Source organism: Fukomys damarensis, unplaced genomic scaffold (genome assembly GCF_012274545.1).
Source record: "Fukomys damarensis isolate Sample0158 unplaced genomic scaffold, DMR_v1.0_HiC HiC_scaffold_15, whole genome shotgun sequence".
In the NCBI taxonomy this organism is placed as follows: Eukaryota; Metazoa; Chordata; class Mammalia; order Rodentia; family Bathyergidae; genus Fukomys; species Fukomys damarensis.
Genome location: NW_022900927.1, coordinates 15,312,949 through 15,332,386, shown reverse-complemented (window position 1 = coordinate 15,332,386; position 19,438 = coordinate 15,312,949). Strand labels below are relative to the sequence as shown.

At 36.1% G+C, this 19,438-nt stretch overlaps 1 protein-coding gene across 1 annotated transcript in view; it reads left to right on the top strand.

Moving 5' to 3' along the window:
• LOC104865975 (dol-P-Glc:Glc(2)Man(9)GlcNAc(2)-PP-Dol alpha-1,2-glucosyltransferase) overlaps positions 1-14,638 on the top strand; it is a 169,470-nt gene extending 154,832 nt beyond the window's left edge. Inside the window, exon 6 of the mRNA XM_019208286.2 lies at positions 14,544-14,638. The gene's annotated coding sequence lies outside the window, so the exon portion shown is untranslated. The remainder of the gene's footprint in view (positions 1-14,543) is intronic.
• The last annotated feature ends 4,800 nt before the right edge of the window (positions 14,639-19,438 follow it).

The window sequence follows — 19,438 nt, the reverse complement described above, 5'->3', positions numbered from 1 at the left end:
CCCCCTCTACTGTCTCTGCTACATACTGTTCCCCAACCTAAGAGGACAGACTAACAGTATAACTAAGAAGATAAGACAAGCCGGTGAAATTCAAGAAGATCAGTACCTGTCTGGAAAACCAGAGCTTTCTCTTTACAAAAGAAGGCAAAATCTGCACAAGATTGGAGCATCCGTGATAATAGAAAAAGTATTTGTAAAAGGAACAGATGAAGACCGAAAAGCCAATCTAGGTGTCCTGACAATTGGCGGTGAGGGTAGAGTGTCCGCTTGACTGACATCAGTATCTTCTCTTGGGACTGGTGGAGCACACTTCTGGCTGTGTCTGAGTGGAACCTGGAGGTGAGATTCTGGCCTCTGTTTCTGTTCCCTCCTCCTCTCTTGAGGAGAAGGCACTGCTGTCCTGCTCTGGTTTATTGCCCAGCCTGCAGCGAACCAAGCAGCTTTGCTCTGCCCTTCCATTCTGCCAGGATGTTTCTGCCATGAGCCCACGGACCAGGTTCTGCATCCCCTAAAACCTTGACCTAAATTAATCTTCTCTTCCTTCAGGGGTGGGTGCCAGGAATTGTTTCCAGCAACAGGAAAATTGACTCATACAGACTTAGTGCCTCTGTAGACAAGATTGAATAATCATACAAGTCAGGTATTTTTATGTCTACTTTCACCATACGTCTTGCCCAAAACTTCTTTTTACCAAACAACAAAATAAATAATTTTAATTGTATCATTAATTGTATTTCTTGAGTTCTTTATGTACAGTACATTCTAGATATTAGCCTTTTGTCTGAGGAACAGCTGGTAAATATTTTTCCCACTCCAAGTTGTCTTTTCACTCCATTGGTGGTTTCTTTTGTTGTGAAAAAACTTTTTAATATGATGTGATCCCAGTTATTGATTTTTTTGTAATATATCTGCTGGGATCAAGGTTTTCTTCATAAAGTCTTTGCCTACACCTGTGTCTTCAAGAGTTTTACCTATTCTATCTTCAACATCACTGGTAATTTTGGAAATGCAAATTAAAACAACATTGATATTCAGTCTCAACTCCAGAAATAATGGCTCTTATCAAAAAATCAACTAATAACAAATACTGGCAAGGCTGTGGAGAAAAAGGAACACTTCACTGTTACTGGAAGTGCCAATTGGTACAACTACTATGAAGATCAGAGGAACTAAAGGCTCCATTTGACCCTGTTATTCCTCTTCTAGGTATCTTCCCAAAATATTTAAAAGCATCATACCAGAGGGATATATTCACATCCACATTTCTAGCAGCAAAATATGTAACAGCTAAATTTTGCAAACAGCCCATTTGCCTATAAATAAATGAATGAATAAAAAAGTATGGTTTTTAAATACAATAGAACACTACTCTGCCATAAAGAAGGATGAACTTGAGACATTTTTAGGCAAATGGATGTACCTTTAGAATATAATTTAAGTGAAATAAATTGGACACACATTTTCAAATATTACATGTTTTCTCTTGTGTGAGAAACCAAAGTAAATGAGGAGCAAAATGGAGGATAGATATTGGGAAGTAGGAAGAAAATACTCAAATGGGAAGGAGAACAAAGGAGGGGGAGGGAAAGTAAGTTTTAAAATGGAAGGAAAACAACAAACAGTTTTATAAAGAGAGAGGGGAAGAAGGATTGATAGGAAAGGAAGGTAATGGGAAAAAAGAATTCAGATATAATATGTGCAGATTCAAATTCACTATGATGAATGTGATCATTATATATGTCAAAATGTACCAATAAAATTAATTAAAATATATTATCACTTATAATGTCTGGTAATATGCTGTTTGACCTATTTTTAAAAAGAACAATATGCTATAGAAAAGCCAGAACACAAATTGGAAGAAAATACTTGGATTAACATCATAATGGCATTTTCTTTAAATCCATAAAACTTTGGGATATAAATATTACCAAAACATGTAAAACAACAGAAAGAAGATGAGAAAACTAGAGCATTATGCATGAAGTCCCACATCTGTTAACAGCAATTCTTTAAAAAATGAAAACACAGATATAAAAGCCATGCAATAAATAATATAAGCTATTTCCTAGAACTGACGGGTACCCATTTCCAGAAAAAAAAAATTTACTATGTTCTCAGCATCAAATAAAGAATAGACCAATTCCAAGCCACCACATTGTGAAACACCAAAACCATCTGAAGGGCTTTGAACCAATTGCAAAGCTTCCAGGTAGAAAAATCAGGTCATAAAAAGAAAGAGAAGAATGGAAAGTTGTTCTGACAATCAGCCTATACTAGAGAACGTACTGGACCAATGCGTTAAAATCGAAACCAAAGCATCTCAAAACCTAAACATGTATATCCTGCTAAGAAGGCAATCAATATAATTATAGCATTCAGAGTTTCAAAGTCTGAAAATCTTACCTCCTGCTCACCTCTGCTGGACAGTTGATGGAGGAGGGGCTGCATGAAATTGAAGGTACAAATCAGTGTACAGGAAGACACGGGACCAAGGCAATGAAGAAGGGGGTAGCAAAGCAGGCAAAGGGAATCCCAGGATAATCTGCAAGCATAAATCCCAGCTGGGCAGGAGCGCACAGGACCATCAGCCTGAATTTGGCAGGGATTTGTTGATAACTGAGACTAATAGAGAAAAGTGCCTGAGAGGAATGTTGTGTGATAGTGAAATCTCTGTTTTCTAAGTCAATGCCTAGGATTTAAACTTATTTGACCAATTGTGGGAGAACAATGTAGGTATTGTTGAGTCTCAGATAATGATATCTCAACTGTGAAGGCCCCGGAAGCAAAGCTTTTCTCTGAACTCTGACCTCTGACAGCTTACCCCGCCCCCCGCAATCATCAGAACTCAAATTGATCACTATGAGGTGGGTTGTAGAAACCGGAACTCCTTACTTTCAAAGCCAGCCATAGAATATATAAATATATTACTGTACTCTTCCCCCTGCCCATAAAGCAATTCTCTGTTCTACCTTGTCAGATAGTCCGAAAATTCCAGAAATGGTCTTACTTCCTATGAGGGAAGAAGGGATATTACACAAGAGGCCAAGCAGAATCTAAACGGGTCTTACTGGTTCTCCCCACAACCTCTGTTTCCAATAGTTCACATCCAGTTTTGTCCAGTCACAATTCTGCATGGCTGTCTATGTTTCATTAAACCCAAGCGTGGAAGAAATGGCTCTCACTAGGTCTTCAGATTTTCAGTCTGAAGTTTCCCTTGTCAGAAACAAGTATGATCAAATGCATTTGCTGTGCTTCTCTTTTCAACATGTCCTCCGGTGTAAGGGTGTCAGCCATGACCCTTTATGATAAACAGATGGAGGATTTTCCCCCTTTCTACCCCATATGGTGTGTTATTTAAGATATGGAGATAAATACTAGAACATCTACAAAAATAGGAAGTGGTAGTCTCCATAAGGGAAAATTATGAAAGATTGTGACATGGACCAAATAATCACTAAGCAACTTCACTGGAGAACTCTTCACTGTGCAGAATTCATCTTTCTGTGTTGTAAGGTCCTGTTATATTCAACTGATTTAGGTAGAAATATTATAGGCAGATAGGGCTGGATCCTTGAGAGGGTCAGGTGAAACAGCACCATATCCACTGAGACATAGCTGATGAAAGCCAGGCCACAAGGTAAAGACAAGATGACCAGACCTACATACTTTTTCAAAGAACAAAACCTGGGCCTAATGATATCTAAATAGACATCAGCCACCCAGGTGGGTGACCAGAGACCTCTGGACCCACTACTTCCTAGGAGAATCTTTATTCTTTCCATCCTTGCTCATTACATGTCTAGTTTCCCACCTGAATCACTGGTACCTACGTGAATAGACTTGGAACCTCATTGGATGATAATGGCTGTGGCCACATTGTACCCAGGTGGGTTTCACCCTATAAAACTCTTCTGTAAAGCAGGGTCCCCAGAGTACCTCTCTAGTCCCCTCCACCCCCTCAGGAGCTTTCCTATTAATAAATACCTTCCTACTCTTAACCTCCGTTGCTCCTAGGACTCATTCTAGAGAATAAGAACTCGGCGTATCACACAGTTAATAGGCTGGGAGATAGAATATTTCATATTTCATCTCTGGCATTAGTTCAGCAGGGCTTCTCTCTTCCATTGTCTTCTGGCCACTGTGCAGCTCTGTAGAGGAGGAAATCTAGAAAACTTGGATCAATCCAAATATTTTCTGATGGGTAAATGTGTTTGTCTGGTTTTGTGAATCTCCTTTAAAACAGTTTCCTATTAGTAATGAATTAAATAAAAGCTGTGATATGTTTTCACTTCATAGCTGTATTAGAGTCACAGTTTTACCAGTTTTGAAAATTATTCTTTACTCTCTCTGGGAGCAGTTAGAGGTGATGAGGAAGGCAGTAGACTTCTGATTGCATTATGTCTTGTGGCACTATTTGAATTTCTAACCAAAGAAAGATCACTTTGATTGAGATATCAATTTTTGATATAGCTTTTCAGTATTCATCACAAAACTTAAACACTGCACAATAAAAACAGTTGTACAAAATATTCAGCACTCTTAGAAGTGGCAGAAGCAAATAAACAGAGTGAGGCAGGTAAAAGTATTAAATAGTAACCACTGAGTCAGACTTTTCCTTCTTTTCTTCCTGCGGGAAAATTACCTTTATCCCATATCTTTTCAGTTTCTTCTCTCCCACTTGGCTTCTGTTCTTGTCACTCTTACTTACAACACCAGTGATACAGATCTTCCTGTGTGAGCATAAAACACTGGCCTGTTCCTATTCAGAACTCCCCTCACAATATAAAGCCCAGACACTACCCAACAATTATCCCAAAAGGTAGACCATGAGTGTGAATCAAATGAAGCAACTTAGACCAGGCTGCTAAGTAAAAATACTATCAAGAATGAATACAAAGTGTGTTGTCACTTAGTTCATCACAGAATAAAATATATCCAGGCCAAAAAATCATGTCTCTTCTATTAAGTTGCTTACAACACGGGATATACCCATGGTAACTAATCAATAATACAGTAATTAATTCCACTCACTACAAAACTATCCACTGTGCTTTCAGCCAAAGGAAAGAAAATATCACACATCCCCAGCCATGCTAGTGCCTGATCTCGGAAATTAAGCAGGGTTGGGTCGGGTTAGTTCTTGGATGGGAGGAAATAAAATATCATGAACGTCAATCTAAAGTAAAGAATATATTTTACAAATATTTGACTATGAATTAGTGTTTGCTATATCATGTTAAAAAATGTCAAGCAATTTTATCTATGTAAAGTAATTTGTGCTTTAGATAATTTTGTTAAGGGAGCTTGCTTATCTGACAAGTTTGCCAAGTTAAAACGTACATTTCACATTCAGTCTCAGTGATATCAGTAGATATAAATCTTTACAGCTCTCAGTGGCAGTCATTTCAGAGGTCAGTACTTTACATTCCAGATGAGAGAGAGAGAGAGAGAAAGACACACAGAGAGAGAGAGGTTTAATAGAATCAGTCTCAGCCTAATAGCTTTGTTTATAAACAGAACGTAAGGAATCCTGGTGAAAGTATTGTACATGACAAATGGCTGATCTCTAAGTTTTTCTAGCAGACTGATTTAGAGTATATCTAGCTTTTTCCAGAACGTATCAACAATACAAAATAAAGCACTGGGAAATGAACATCCTAGAGAAATTGCTATCACTGCATAAAATACTCTAAAGAATGTGAGGATGGCATCTGCAGAAACAACAGCAGGATTCCTGCTGTTCACCTCCCCCTTCTATTCTTCAAAACAAAGGAGGGGCTAGCGAAAATCCCTTTTCTCACTTTGCATTGTGTGTCTAATTATTAAGTGATTAGGTATCCATAGCCCCTAATGACCTATTTTCAGTTACTAACTGGGATCATCAGCATGTTTACTCTTAATAGTACCTTGCTGAGATTTGTTGCACTGTGAATTATGTGAGTTTCAATGCATGAAAGGGATTTATACCTAAAAAGTGGTCTACAAATTTTATCTATCAGCATGTTAATTCTGGTTGTTGAACTAAATTCCCTCAATAAATATCTAGTAGATTATGCATGTCGCATTTTATATTTGTGTAGTATATGTAAAGTGGCATATATAATTATTTAAGCAAAGTCTTGTTTTACATCATGCACAATTTTAATTATGACTGCTTTGTTAAGAAATTCCCTGCTATAATTGGGAATATGATGCAGCAAGTACGATAAGGATTAATATAAGGGGAGGCATACAAGTTCTTAAGAAGTAATATTAAAACATTAGTAGATATCTTGGTGAAAATAAATCAGTCTCACAGGGGAAATAAAGGAATAATTATGGACCAGCATCCAGTGGAAAGTGAAAGGTGGAGGTCTGGGACAGCCACTCTGAGATCTGTTCTCCCCCAGGCCAGCCTGGGACCAGAAGGCCTGCCTGGAACCAAAAGATGAGGACTGGGTAGCCACTCCTTGCCCCACCCCACACACCGCTGTGCTGCAACCAGCATCCAGCAGAAGGTGGAAGGCAGAGGTCCAGGACAGCTGCTCTGAGATCCGTTCTCACTCTGGCCTGCCTGGGGCCAATCAGTGAGGTCTAGCTTGCCACATGGGTGCCCTGGCAACACTCCCCTCCACCTCTCCCCCAAGTCCTTGCATCCACTCTGCCCAGGTGTTCATAAAGGGCATTTTTCTGAGCTCCAGACTTTGAATATCTTCAAAGAAAGGGTAGAACTGTGAGGAGTTCAACCCTGCAGGAGGTCAGGGAGCTCAATTTTGGCCTTGCAGCCCGAAATCAGCCTGAAACTCAGGCTCTGCCATTGGCTAGCTAAGATAAAAGGACTTAGTTATGCACATGGCTGTTCACATTGTATATTATGACAGCAGAGATATAATCTGAAAAAGGCCCTTCAAATTCTTTTTCTTTTCCTCATTCCACTCTGCAAATTCTTTCTCTTTTCTGTCCTCTTTTTCCAACTCAGTCTGTTGCTCCCCCATATTATTCCTCATCTCCCCTTCTGTTCCTCTTCCTGCCCTAATTTGGATTTCTACTTTTATGGTTCTTTTCTTTTTCTTTATGTTCTTTTCTTCTCTCATTTTCTTTCACTTCAGGGTCAGTAGTTTCAGAGGAAAGTGAGCCACTATTACTGTTAAGTTGTCATATTCTTGTCCTTATTCTTGCATTCTGTCTTTCCTTTTTCACTATAACAGTTTCCTAAAGATTATATGGTCATTCTCTGTCCTCTGGCTTCACTTGAAACCTCCTCTAATGCCTTTATTTATCTACTCCTCTCAACCTAATTCAGTCTAAGCCCCAATCAAAAGTGGTAAAGATGCTACATTGAAGAGTTTATCCACTGCAAACATATTTTGGGCTGCTTCTTGTTTTAATTTAATTCACATGGTTTAAAGGTGATTGATTAATTACTACCACAAATTGTCAATTTGTAAGCTGTGCTTGTTCCTATTGTGTTGCTGATTATATCAATTGGGCTAAAGATTGTGATTGATTTAATAAGTTGTCTTCTCTGATATTATGAAAATGAGAATGTCTATGAGTCATTAGAGACTCAAAAGCTAAAGTGCATCTATATCAGGAAGATTTAAGTAATAACCCAGGAATTAAACCAAGGACAACTCAACAACAAAAATAAAAATAAGAAAAAACTTAAGCAAGACACAAAGACAGATGTCCAGTTTACCAATGGCAAACAGTAGGGCAAATGAGGATGAAAAGACTGACAGTGAACCACCAGGACACCCTGCACTCATAGCACAGGAAGTAACAAAACAGATTAATCAGGGTCTAGAAAAATTCAAAACAGAAATAATTTCCCAGGTAACCACAGAGATGATGAGCAAAATGAAAGTCATGATTCCAGACTCTAGAACAAAAACTGACAAAAAATTAGATGAGCTCAGGACCATGATAGAAGCCATGAAGGCCCAGCATAAGAAAGATATGGAAACAATGAAAGCCCAACACAGGAAAGAAATAGAATCCATGAAACAGATTCAAATAGATATCCAGGAGATTAAAAGCTCTATTGAAAGTTGCCACAGCAGTATAAAAGAATGTGAAGAAAGATTTTCAGATATGGAAGATAGGATTGCAGTCAGTGACTGAGAAAAGAGAAATCTCAAAATCAGTAAGGGTTCATGAAAAATTGATCCAATAACTCTTAGATGATGCAAATAAGAATAACATAAGAATGATAGGAATCCACAAAGCATCAGGAGAAAACATAAATGACTTTACAAAGCCGTTCACAGAATTAATGGCAGAAAATTCCCAAACAGAGGGGAAGAATTTGACATTCAGATAACTGAGGCATATAGGACTCCAACTAGCAATAATTTTTTAAAAAATCTACACCTAGACATATAATAATCAAGATCCCAGAAACCCAACAGAAGAACAAAATACTACAAGCAGTAAGAGAAAAGAAACAAATTACATGCAAAGGAAAGCCCATCAGAATCACAGCAGACTTTCAACACAAACCCTCAGGTCAAGGAGAGCCTGGAATGAGGTATTTCAAGTCCTAAAAGAAAACAACCTCCAACCAAGACTGATGTATCCTGCAAACTCTCTTTCAAAATGATTGGGGAAATAAGATACTTCCATGACAAAGAACACCTGAGAAACTACATGAATACCAAACCAGCACTACAAGCATTCTAAACAATATCCTAGAAAAAGAAAATGACGTTCACAACACCATGAGGCCCAACAGAGCAAATCAAATAGTCAAGGCAAGAAACTAAAAGGAGAGGGGGAAGAATTAAAAAGAGTCAACAAAAGAACAATAACATGACAATAATAAGTCAGTAGATATCAGTTATAATCATCAGTGTCAATGGCCTCAATTCACTGATCAAGAGAAATAGACTGGCACAATGGATTAAGAAGCAAAATCCAACAATATGTTGCATACAAGAAACACACCTAGTGCAAAAAGAAGCCCATAGACTGAAAATGAAAGGATGGAAAACAGTTCTCATGCAACAGGAGCCCAGAAAAAATCAGTCATAGCTATTTTGTTCGCAAAGTAAATTTCAAACCAAAAATGATTCTTAAGAAAGACAAAGAAGGCCACTACATCCTTGTAAAGGGAACAATTCAAGATGAAGAGATGACAATCATAAACATATATGCACCAAATATTAATGCCCCCAACTATATAAAACAAATATTAAGTAACATGAAAAACCAAATAAGCACTAAAACAATCATAGTGGGGGACCTAAATACCCCCATATCACAAATAGACAGATCATCTAGGCAAAAAGTCAACAACAAAATACTAGAATTGAATCAAGCTTTTGAACATATGGACTTAATAGACATCTATAGTGTGTTCCACCCCACAAAATCAGAATATATATTCTTTTTGGCTGCGCATTGGTCATTCTCCAAGATAGACCACATACTAGCTCACAGAACAGGTTTGAATAAATGCAAAGGAATCAAAGTTATCCCCTGTATATTATCAGATCATAGTTCAATTAAGCTGGAGATCAATAGCATAAGAAACCATAGGAACTTCACAAACACATGGAAATTGAACAACACTTTCCTCAACAATCAATGGGTCACAGAGGAAATTAAAGAAGAAATTAGACATTTTTTACAAATAAATGATAATACCAGTACAACATACAGAAATCTATGGAACACGATGAAAGCAGTTCTATGTGGAAAATTCATAGCACCGAATGCCCACACTAGGAAAACAGAGCGAGCTCAAATAAACAACCTAATGAAGAATCTTAGACTCCTAGAAAAAGAAGAGCAAGAAAAACCAAAGCTCAAACATGGGAGGAAATTGTAAGATTAGAGCAGAAATCAGTGCAATGGAAACTAAGAAAATGATACAAAAATCAATGAAACAAAGAGTTGGTTTTTTGAAAGAATAAATAAAATTGATAAAGTCTTAGCTAACCTTATCAAGAAAAGGAAAGAAAAGGCTCAGATCCATGCAATCAGGGAAGAAAAAAGTGAAGTCACAACAGTTCCAAGAGGAATCCAGAGGATAATCATTACCTACTTTGACAACCTGTACTCTAATAAAATGGGAAACACAGAAGAAATGGACAGATTTCTAGATACCTATGAATTACCAAAATTGAATGAACAAAATAAAAAAATTCTAAACACCCCAATTAAAATCAGGGAAATTGAAAATGTAATTAAAAGTTTGCCAATGAAGAAAATCCAAGGTCCTCATGGATTCACCGCTAAATTTTACAAGACATTTACAGAAGAAATCTGGCACTACTCTTTAAACTTTTCAAGGAAATTGAATGGGAAGCAATACTTCCAATTCATTCCTAGAAGCAAGTATCACTTTGATTCCCAAATCAGGGAAAAACCCAACCAAAAAAGAGAACTACAGGCCAATCTCCTTAATGAATATAGATGCAAAAATCCTTAATAAGATACTAGCAAACAGAATACAGAAGATCATCAAGAAGATCATACATCCTGACCAAGTCGGATTTATTACAGGGCTGCAAGGATTGTTCAACATATGTAAGTCAATAAATGTAATACGCTATATTAACAGAGTCAAGGACAAAAGCCATATGATCATCTCAATAGATGTAGAAAAAGCATTTGATAAAATTCAACATTCATTCATGATAAAAAACCCTGCAAAAAATTGGAACAGATGGTCTATATCTCAATTTAACAAAGGCCATGAAAAACCAATAGCCAACATCATATTAAATGGGCAAAGCCTGAAAATCTTCATGTTAAAATCAGGAATAAGAGAAGGATGCCCACTACCACCACTACTCTTCAATGCAGTTCTGGAAACATTAGCCACAGCAATTAGACAAGAGAAAGAAATTAAAGAAATGAAGATAGGAAAGAAAGAAGTTAAACTGTCATTATTGCTGATGATATGATATTCTACATTAAAGACTCCCAAAATTCCACCAAAAGATTTCTAGACTTAATTGACACTTTTAGCAGAGTAGCTGGATACAAGGTCAACACTCAAAAATCAATAGCCTTCTTGAACACAAATAATAGACTCAATGAGAGAGAAATTATGGAAACAATTCCTTTCACAATAGCATCCACAAAAACGAAGTATCTAGGAATCAATCTAACAAAAGAAGCAAAAGACCTCTACACTGAAAATTACCACACTCTGAAAAAAGATTGAAGAGGATATAAGAAAATGTAAAGATATACCCTGCTCCTGGATAAGAAGAATCAACATAGTGAAAATGGCCATACTACCAAAACTGCTATACATATTTAATGCAATGCCAATTGAAATTCCAACATTGTATTTCACAGACTAGAAAAAAGAATCCAAAAATTCATTTGGAACCTGAAGAAACCTAGAATAACAAAATCCATCCTAGGCACAGAGACATGACAGTGGGTATAACAATTCCCAATTTGAAACTACACTACAAAGCCACTGTGATAAAAACAGCATGATACTGGAAAAGAAACAGAGCTGAGGAACAGTAGAATAGATTGGAAGATACAAGAAAAACTCCAGATGCACTCAGCTACCTCATCCTTGACAAAGGAGCCAACCATCCTCACTGGCGGCAAGATAGTCTCTTTAATAAATGGTGTTGGAAAAACTGGATTTCCACCTGCCAAAGTTAAAACTAGACCCTTATCTTTCACCATGCACTGAACTAAAATCCAAGTGGATTAAATATCTAAATATTAAAAAAGAAACACTAAACATGCTGGAAGATAAGCTAGGCAGAAATCTTGAAGACATTGGCATAGGAAAAGACTTTATCAATAAATCCTCAGTAGCACGGGAACTAGCAGAAAGAATCAACAACTGGGATCTCATCTTATTAAAAAGCTTCTGCACTGCAAAAGAAACCATCAACAGAACTAAGAGACAACCTACAATGTGGGAAAAAATTTTTACCAGCTGCTGCTCAGACAAAGGACTATTATCTAGAATATATAAAAAACTCAAAACTTCAGCCCCCCCAAATATAAAAACCCAATTCAAAAATGGGCATCTGAAATGAACAGATATTTCTCAGACAAAAAAGTAAGAGCTGGAAATAAACATATGAAAAAATGTTCCACATCACTGGTCATTCAAGAGATGCAGATGCAAACAACACCGAGATTTCACCTCACCCCACAAAGAATGGCTTCTATCAAGAAATCAACCAATAACAAATGCTGGCAGGGTTGTGGGGAAAAAGAAACCCTTCTCCATTGTTTGTGGGAGCGCAGACTGGTACAACCACTGTGGAAATCAATATGGAGATACCTCAAAGAGCTGGGACTAGAGTTTCCATTTGACCCAGCCATCCCTCCAATGGGTATCTTTCCAAAAGAATTAAAAGAATCATATCACAGTTGTATTTGTGCACCTATGCTCATAGTGGCATATTTTGTAATAGATAAAACTTGGAAACAGCCCATTTGCCCATCAGTTGGAATCTGGATAAAGAAGATGTGGTTTTTCTATAAAATGGAATACTACTCAGCCATAAAGAATGAGAAATTCGAGTCATTCATAGGAAAATGGATATATATTGAGGATATACTCCTAAGTGAAATAAATAAGTCACACATGTGTAAATACTGAATAGTTTCTCTGGTTTGAAAAACTATAATGGTACATAAGATCCTAATGGTATAATTGACAATGAGAAATACGAAGAAAAGGGCTAAAGGTGTAGGGGAAGTGGGAAGGATAGGGGAAAGGAAATAAGGGAAAAGAAAAAAAATGAGAAAATGAAAATAAAGTATTTGTAAATAGGGAAGGGAGGAGGGGTGAAGGGAGGGCAGGGATAAGGGAAAAAATGCGAACCAAGACATGTCATGTAAACATACAAGATTCCAGTGATGAATGTAACTATACTGTATACCTAAAATGTACTAATAAACTCAATTAAAAAAAGGAATAATCATAAAACAGTACGTTTATAAATTAAACAGATAAATGCAACCTAAACAGTGAACTTACATCTGAAGTTACTAACATACTTTAACAATATAGTCAAGCTTGGGAAATTGACAAAGTGCATTGATTTGAGGAAAAGAAATGGTCAGGGTGTTTTAGAAAATAAATTGATAATCCTAGGAATACTGTTAAACCACTAAGTAAATGTACTATATCAACTATATGCTAAATCAAATAATCTAAAGAAAAAAATTAAATACCTATAGAAATGAGGGTGTGTGTATGTGTGCTTGTAGTATGGTTTTTATCAGTACACAAAAATGAGAGCCAACATAATGGAAGTCATTAGTTCACACAGTATCAATCTATAACATTCACCTTCACAATAGTATTCAAAATACTATCATTCACAGTAGGATCAAGAAAAATTAAATTCTTAGGAATTAATCTTACCAAAGAAATGAATGCTGCAATGAGATTACAGTGCCCTAATAAAAGATAATGAAGAAAGAGTATATCAGAAAGTGAAAAGACATTCTGTTCCTGGATAGGCAGAAACAATATACTCATAATGGCTGTCCACAAAAAATGACATACAGATTTAATACAATCAAAATATCAACAGTATTCCTCATAAAACTATAAAAAATTGCAAAGTCAATAAGAAAGCAGAAGAGACTTAGAATAGCAAAAGTAATACTGTGCTCCAAGAGCAACAATGCTATGAGGCACCATAATCCCAGACTTCAAGTTATATTACAAAACTACAGTGGTAAAAACAGCATGGTAATTGTACAAAAACAGACACAAGGATCAGTGAAACAGAATAAAGGATGTAGAAACAATCCCAGGCACATTCATCTACCTAATTTTTGACAAAAGAAACAAAAACATACACTAGAGGAAGGACAACCCCTTCAATAAATGATTCATGGAAAACTTGCTATTCACATACAGAAGATTGAATCTAGACCTATATAGATCACCATGTACTAAAATAAAAATGGATCAAAGATTTAAATGTTAAAACAGAGAGACTTAATCTGCTGGAAGATACAGTAGGTAGTACTCTTGAAGATATAGGTGGAGGGAAGGACAGGACATTCTGAACAGAATTCCAGTTGCACAAGAAATAACATCAAGAATTAACAAATGGGTTCATATGAAATTAAGAATTTCTGAACAGTGAAGGAAACAATCCATAAAGTGAAGAGTCTACCTACAGAATGGGAGCATTTTTTTACCATCTATTCCTTGGACATGGACTAGTATCTAGAATATATAAAGAACAACAACAACAAAACGTAAACCCCACACAATAAAAGACCCAATCAAAAAACAGCCAAAATGAATAGACACTTCTTGGGAGAAGTACAAATGCCCAACAAATACATGAAACAATGTTTGACACCTCTGGCCATAAGGGAAATGCAAATTAAAACAACACTGACATTTCATCCTTCAGAATAAAAGGTCATCATCAAGAAATTAAATAAAAACAAATATTGGTGAGGCTTCAGGGAAAAAGGAACCTTTCTATACCATTGGTGGAAATGTAAACTAGTATAACCATTATGGAAATCAGTATGAAAATTTGTCAAAAAACTAAAGCTAGAAATTCTATTCAACCCAACCATTTCCCTTCTAGGTATCTTCCCCAAAGATATTAAAGACATTGCATTACAAAAGAAACATTCCTGCCCATGTTTATAGTAGCACAATTCATGATAACTAAATCTTGGAGGCAGCCATATGTTCATCAACAAATGAATGAAGAAAACCTGGTGCATATGAGCAACGGAGTACTACTCTGCTATAAACTTGAGTCATTTGTGGGAAGATGGGTGCACCTGGAGGACATAATGTTAACTGATAAAAAAAAATCAGACACACAAACTTCAACATTGCATAGTTTCTCTTATATGAGTAACCCAAAATATAAATAAAAAGTAAAATAAAAGATACAACAGAAAGCAAGGAGATAGGCCTTTTGCAAACAGAAAGGGAACCAAGAGATGGAGGGAGGGAAAGGGAAGAGAGGGGAAAGGGATGAAAAAGAATTAAAATGTGTTATGCACATGTACCAACTTTACACATGGAATGCCATCATTATGTACTGCAAGTTGTGCTAATACAAAATAAAAATTGAAAAATAGTTGTTTCATAAGGAACTTATATTTGCAAACATTCTATAATGCTGTTGTAATTTTACAACAAAATAATGGATTTGTAACATGGGCAAACTCTTCATAAGTAAGGTATTTAATAAATCTGTAGGTGTGTGTAAGTGTTCTCAAAGTGAGAACTCAGTGTAAGAAACAATTATAATCAATGAGTATGAATTTTCCATTTATTGTTGAACCTTTATTTTAAAGGTTTTAATTTAGCATTTGAACAGCCATTTTTAAGAAATATAAGCATGTCTATGAATGACAGGAAGACATTTTCAATTTTGAACACCTTGAGATGTTGATTTCTCTATTCATTCTTCGTTCTATTATTTAATGTTTTTTCATGTTAAAAAAAAAACTGTTACATTCTTACCTCAAAATAAGGCCAGGTCCTACATTAATTTTTGTTCCAAAAGACACAATGGGGTTATTGTCTTATTTTTTCATGTACAGTACAACAATCTACATTTATTTAGGTACAACAATCTAGACTTACTCACTTATTCATGTACAAAAGTCTACATTTGTTCAAATACAGTCATGTCATCATCTTCTGGAACATTATAATTCTCCAAACCTCGAAATCCAGCCCAAATTTCTTGAGACTCCATTTCCCCTTGAACCCTTCACCCCAATCTCTTGTGTCCAGCAACAGAGCTCTCCATAAATGAGCATGTCTTGTCCATGGAGGCTGCTCCTAGTGCATTGGCCACACAGCTGTCAGTGATTTTATTCCATGAATTCTTCATCTGAGTCACGACCTCTTGTGGGCTGGCCTTCACAAGTTTTCCATTCAACCAAGTGAGTCACAACAAAAATGATGACAGTTAAGAATGAAGGTCCACACAAATCAATAAAAAATTACAGTAACCAACACTCAGTAAATGTTTCTTTTTGTCACATAGTGACATAAGTGCATTGAGTACGTCTGTTACAACACAGGACATATTGAATTATGAAGATTTATATTAGACACAATCACATCTCTTCGTTATCAAGTGCACATGTTATTTGTGTGTTGTGAATGTACTCTGATTGGTCATTCAGCCATGTCTTGAGTTCATCTCTTTACATAGTTGCTAACCTCTTGCCTAGAAGTGCCCACTTGGGTACTTACATAGACTTAATTATAATTTATATTGTCATTTAATTATTACTGTTAATAATATTACTCATGTTTACTTAATTATATGGTAGTATTAGTATTTTATAATTCAGTATGCCCATTTTGTGCTGCAATGGACAAACCAAATGCATCTGTCTGGCTGATGGATTAACTGGGGTTTATTTGGAGGTAGGGCTGATATTGCAAGCATCCTGAAAAATCATGCTAGAACTTATTTTCAGTTAGATTTTATTTTCAGTGAAATATGGTATTATAGTCCAAATGCCTTGAGGTAAATAATCTTGAAGTCCTGAGTGTCAGTGAGTTTGTTTGATCACTCACAGAAGAAATTACGTGAACACAATGGATCATTTATTTGACCTTGTTTTTACTAGGAGATGATCATTTGGTAAAGACTTGAATCCATGACAGATAGATTCAGCTTAAGTGCTTAGTTATAAGTGCTGACTAAGAGACAGAGCACTATTTGGAGATACAGAGGCCATCCAGAGGTACAAGTGGGAGAATCGAGTCTCATGGCCACCACTACCGGGGAGGTCCAAAAGCCACCTGAAACCAGTCACCTCTGAGGCACTTGTCTCACATTCCATGCCTTCTCCTCTGCCTTTCCCAATTGGATACATGTACTACATTCTGCTATTTTCAGGCCACAAACTTCTGGCTGTTCTTTCTCTCACTGCCCACTTAGCCACATCGTATTGATTCTGCACTCTAAGTATGCCTAGAACCTGATCGATTTCCACTAACTCCTCCACTCTCACTCTGGGTGCACCCCCACCTATTTCATTAACTCCTCTCCTTAATTACAATTTTGACATGTTCTTGGTCAAATAGCCAGAGTGATACATTTTTTGAGGAGAGGCTTTATATTTTAGCAAATGTCTCATGTACAAAAACAAAAAGATAATTTGAGGAACTCCTATGTGCCTATCACCAGGGCAACCATCAATTCTAACTACTCTTATTTCACATAAATTCTTACTCTTTTCTCAGTTGCTGAACCCTGAGTTAATTTTTAGAAGTATCGCACATTATACTATATCATTTCATTTATGAAGATTTTTGCTTATTTCTCCAGCTGTTAGTCTTTTTACCCATTGTGCTACGTCGTTGTAAGTCGATGGTTATATAGTCTCAGTCCAGTTTTATTATGGGTCTACCAAATGGTCACATCTAGTTTTATTGTTTCTTTTTCTCATATCAGCTGAAGTACTTAAATAGAGAGAAATTTTCTTCTATTAACTAGTTATTCCAAGCCATGAAACATATAGCAAAGTTAAATGAAGACCCAGAATTCTTTCATTTACTTATAAATGTTCAGTAACAACCTCTGTCTGAACAATATATTCATAATAATCTGGCATCCTCACAGATTTGAAGTGACTAGTGTACATTTGAAAAACCAATATGTACTCATGAGTCATAATGTATTTACTGTATCTAAGTTTATTGAATTCACTATTCTTCTTGACAAGTGATCAGTAAGTTGAATACTTGATCAGTAAGAACCTGTCTGGGTTGCTTCCTATATATATCATTTTGACACAAGCCTTTCAGATGTGATCAACCCCAAAATATAAATAAATTAAAGAATAAAATAAAATAAATAATAGAGAACTAGATCTTTTGTAAATGGGAAGAAGACTAAGAAATGGAGAAGGGTGAGAGGGAGTGAGAGAGAAGGGTAAGGGGATGAAAAAAACTTAAGATGTGTTATGTACGTGTACGAAGTCCCTACAAGAAATGTAAACAGTATTTACTATAAACATGTACTAATAAAAATAACTTGAAAAAGAATACAGTGGATGTTTAAATTTTCAAAAAAAAATTATTATACTAAAGAGACATTGCCATTAATCCCCTTTAAAATACTCCCCCTCATTGCAACCACATTTCCCCACTGTTCTTGCTACTTTTTGAAGCAGTTCTGGAAGTCCTTTTTCATGTCTTTAGTTGCATTGTCTTGGCTGCCTCCATGTCCTGAATTGATTCAAAATATTTACCTCTCATCATCATTTTGACTTTGGGCAAGAGCCAGAAGTCATGTGGTGCCAGATGCAATGAATAAGGTGGATGAGGGCACATCATAAACATTTATTTGACAGAAATTACCACAAAAGTTTGACCAAGAAGTGGTGCTTACTTCCCCTGGCTTCAAACACACTTATCATTCTTGGCATATATCTTTAACTATAGGAAGTTTTTAAAAATTTAAACATTTACAGTATCTTATGATGAACCCTTCTAATATGGATTAAATGCTTCAAATTTCTGATATGACATTCTCTTTGTGTTAACAACAGTCATCTTGCAGACCTGAGTTACAGTAGCTTGGGTTTAAGTTTTTCCTATTGAGTTTCCTTGCACTATCTGCATGGATGTCTCTCTCTCTCTCTCTCTCTCTCTCTCTCTCTCTCTCTCTGTCATGTTTTAGCACAAATCCATCTTAACAGCAAAGTTTTTATTTAAAAATGGTAATTTTTATATCTCTGAAGTATATTTTAATAATTTATTTTTGTTTTCTATATTCTCTCATTACAGCCCGCCTCCCCCATCTTCCTAGTGCATTAAACGCTGTGTGGCTCATAGTAAGTGATCAATAATTTTTGTGATACAGACCTAGCATTTTAATAATCTTGAGTAAATCTCTATCTTAGAAAGAAAATTAGATACGTAAACAAATGTGATGGTGCCTTGTTTCACAAACTTGATTAGCTGATTTAGGCAAAGATGGCCACATTTGTGTTTGTGTGGGAAAGATGTCTCTGGTCATGTTTGTCACATGATGGAGAGTTTGCAAACAAAAACAAAATTTGGCCAAATGCTTTTGTTTGCAAACCAAATTGCTTGCAAACAAAATCATTTGTGATCTGAGGTACCACTGCAATCACATTAAATATTATGAACCCCAAATCGGTTATGCCACAATAGCAAGTAATTAATCAGAAACCAGTTTCGTTTAACTTTTCCAAGTGTATTTCCTACTTTGCTGCTTTATGTCTCTTTTATGCAGATGAGAAATATCATTTTATTTGTCATTGAGCACAGAGCAATTTATGGCTTTCCATGCTTTGCTACTAATGCTGTGCTACCTAGAAATCTTCTAGCTCAGTTTTACAAATCGAAATAATTTCCAGGCTTTAAGAAACAGAGAAAAATGCAGCATACTGCTAATATTAATTTCCTCCTCTTCAAGACTCTGATAACACATTTCTGAAATTTTTATTGCTTTAATCTCTTTTTGGG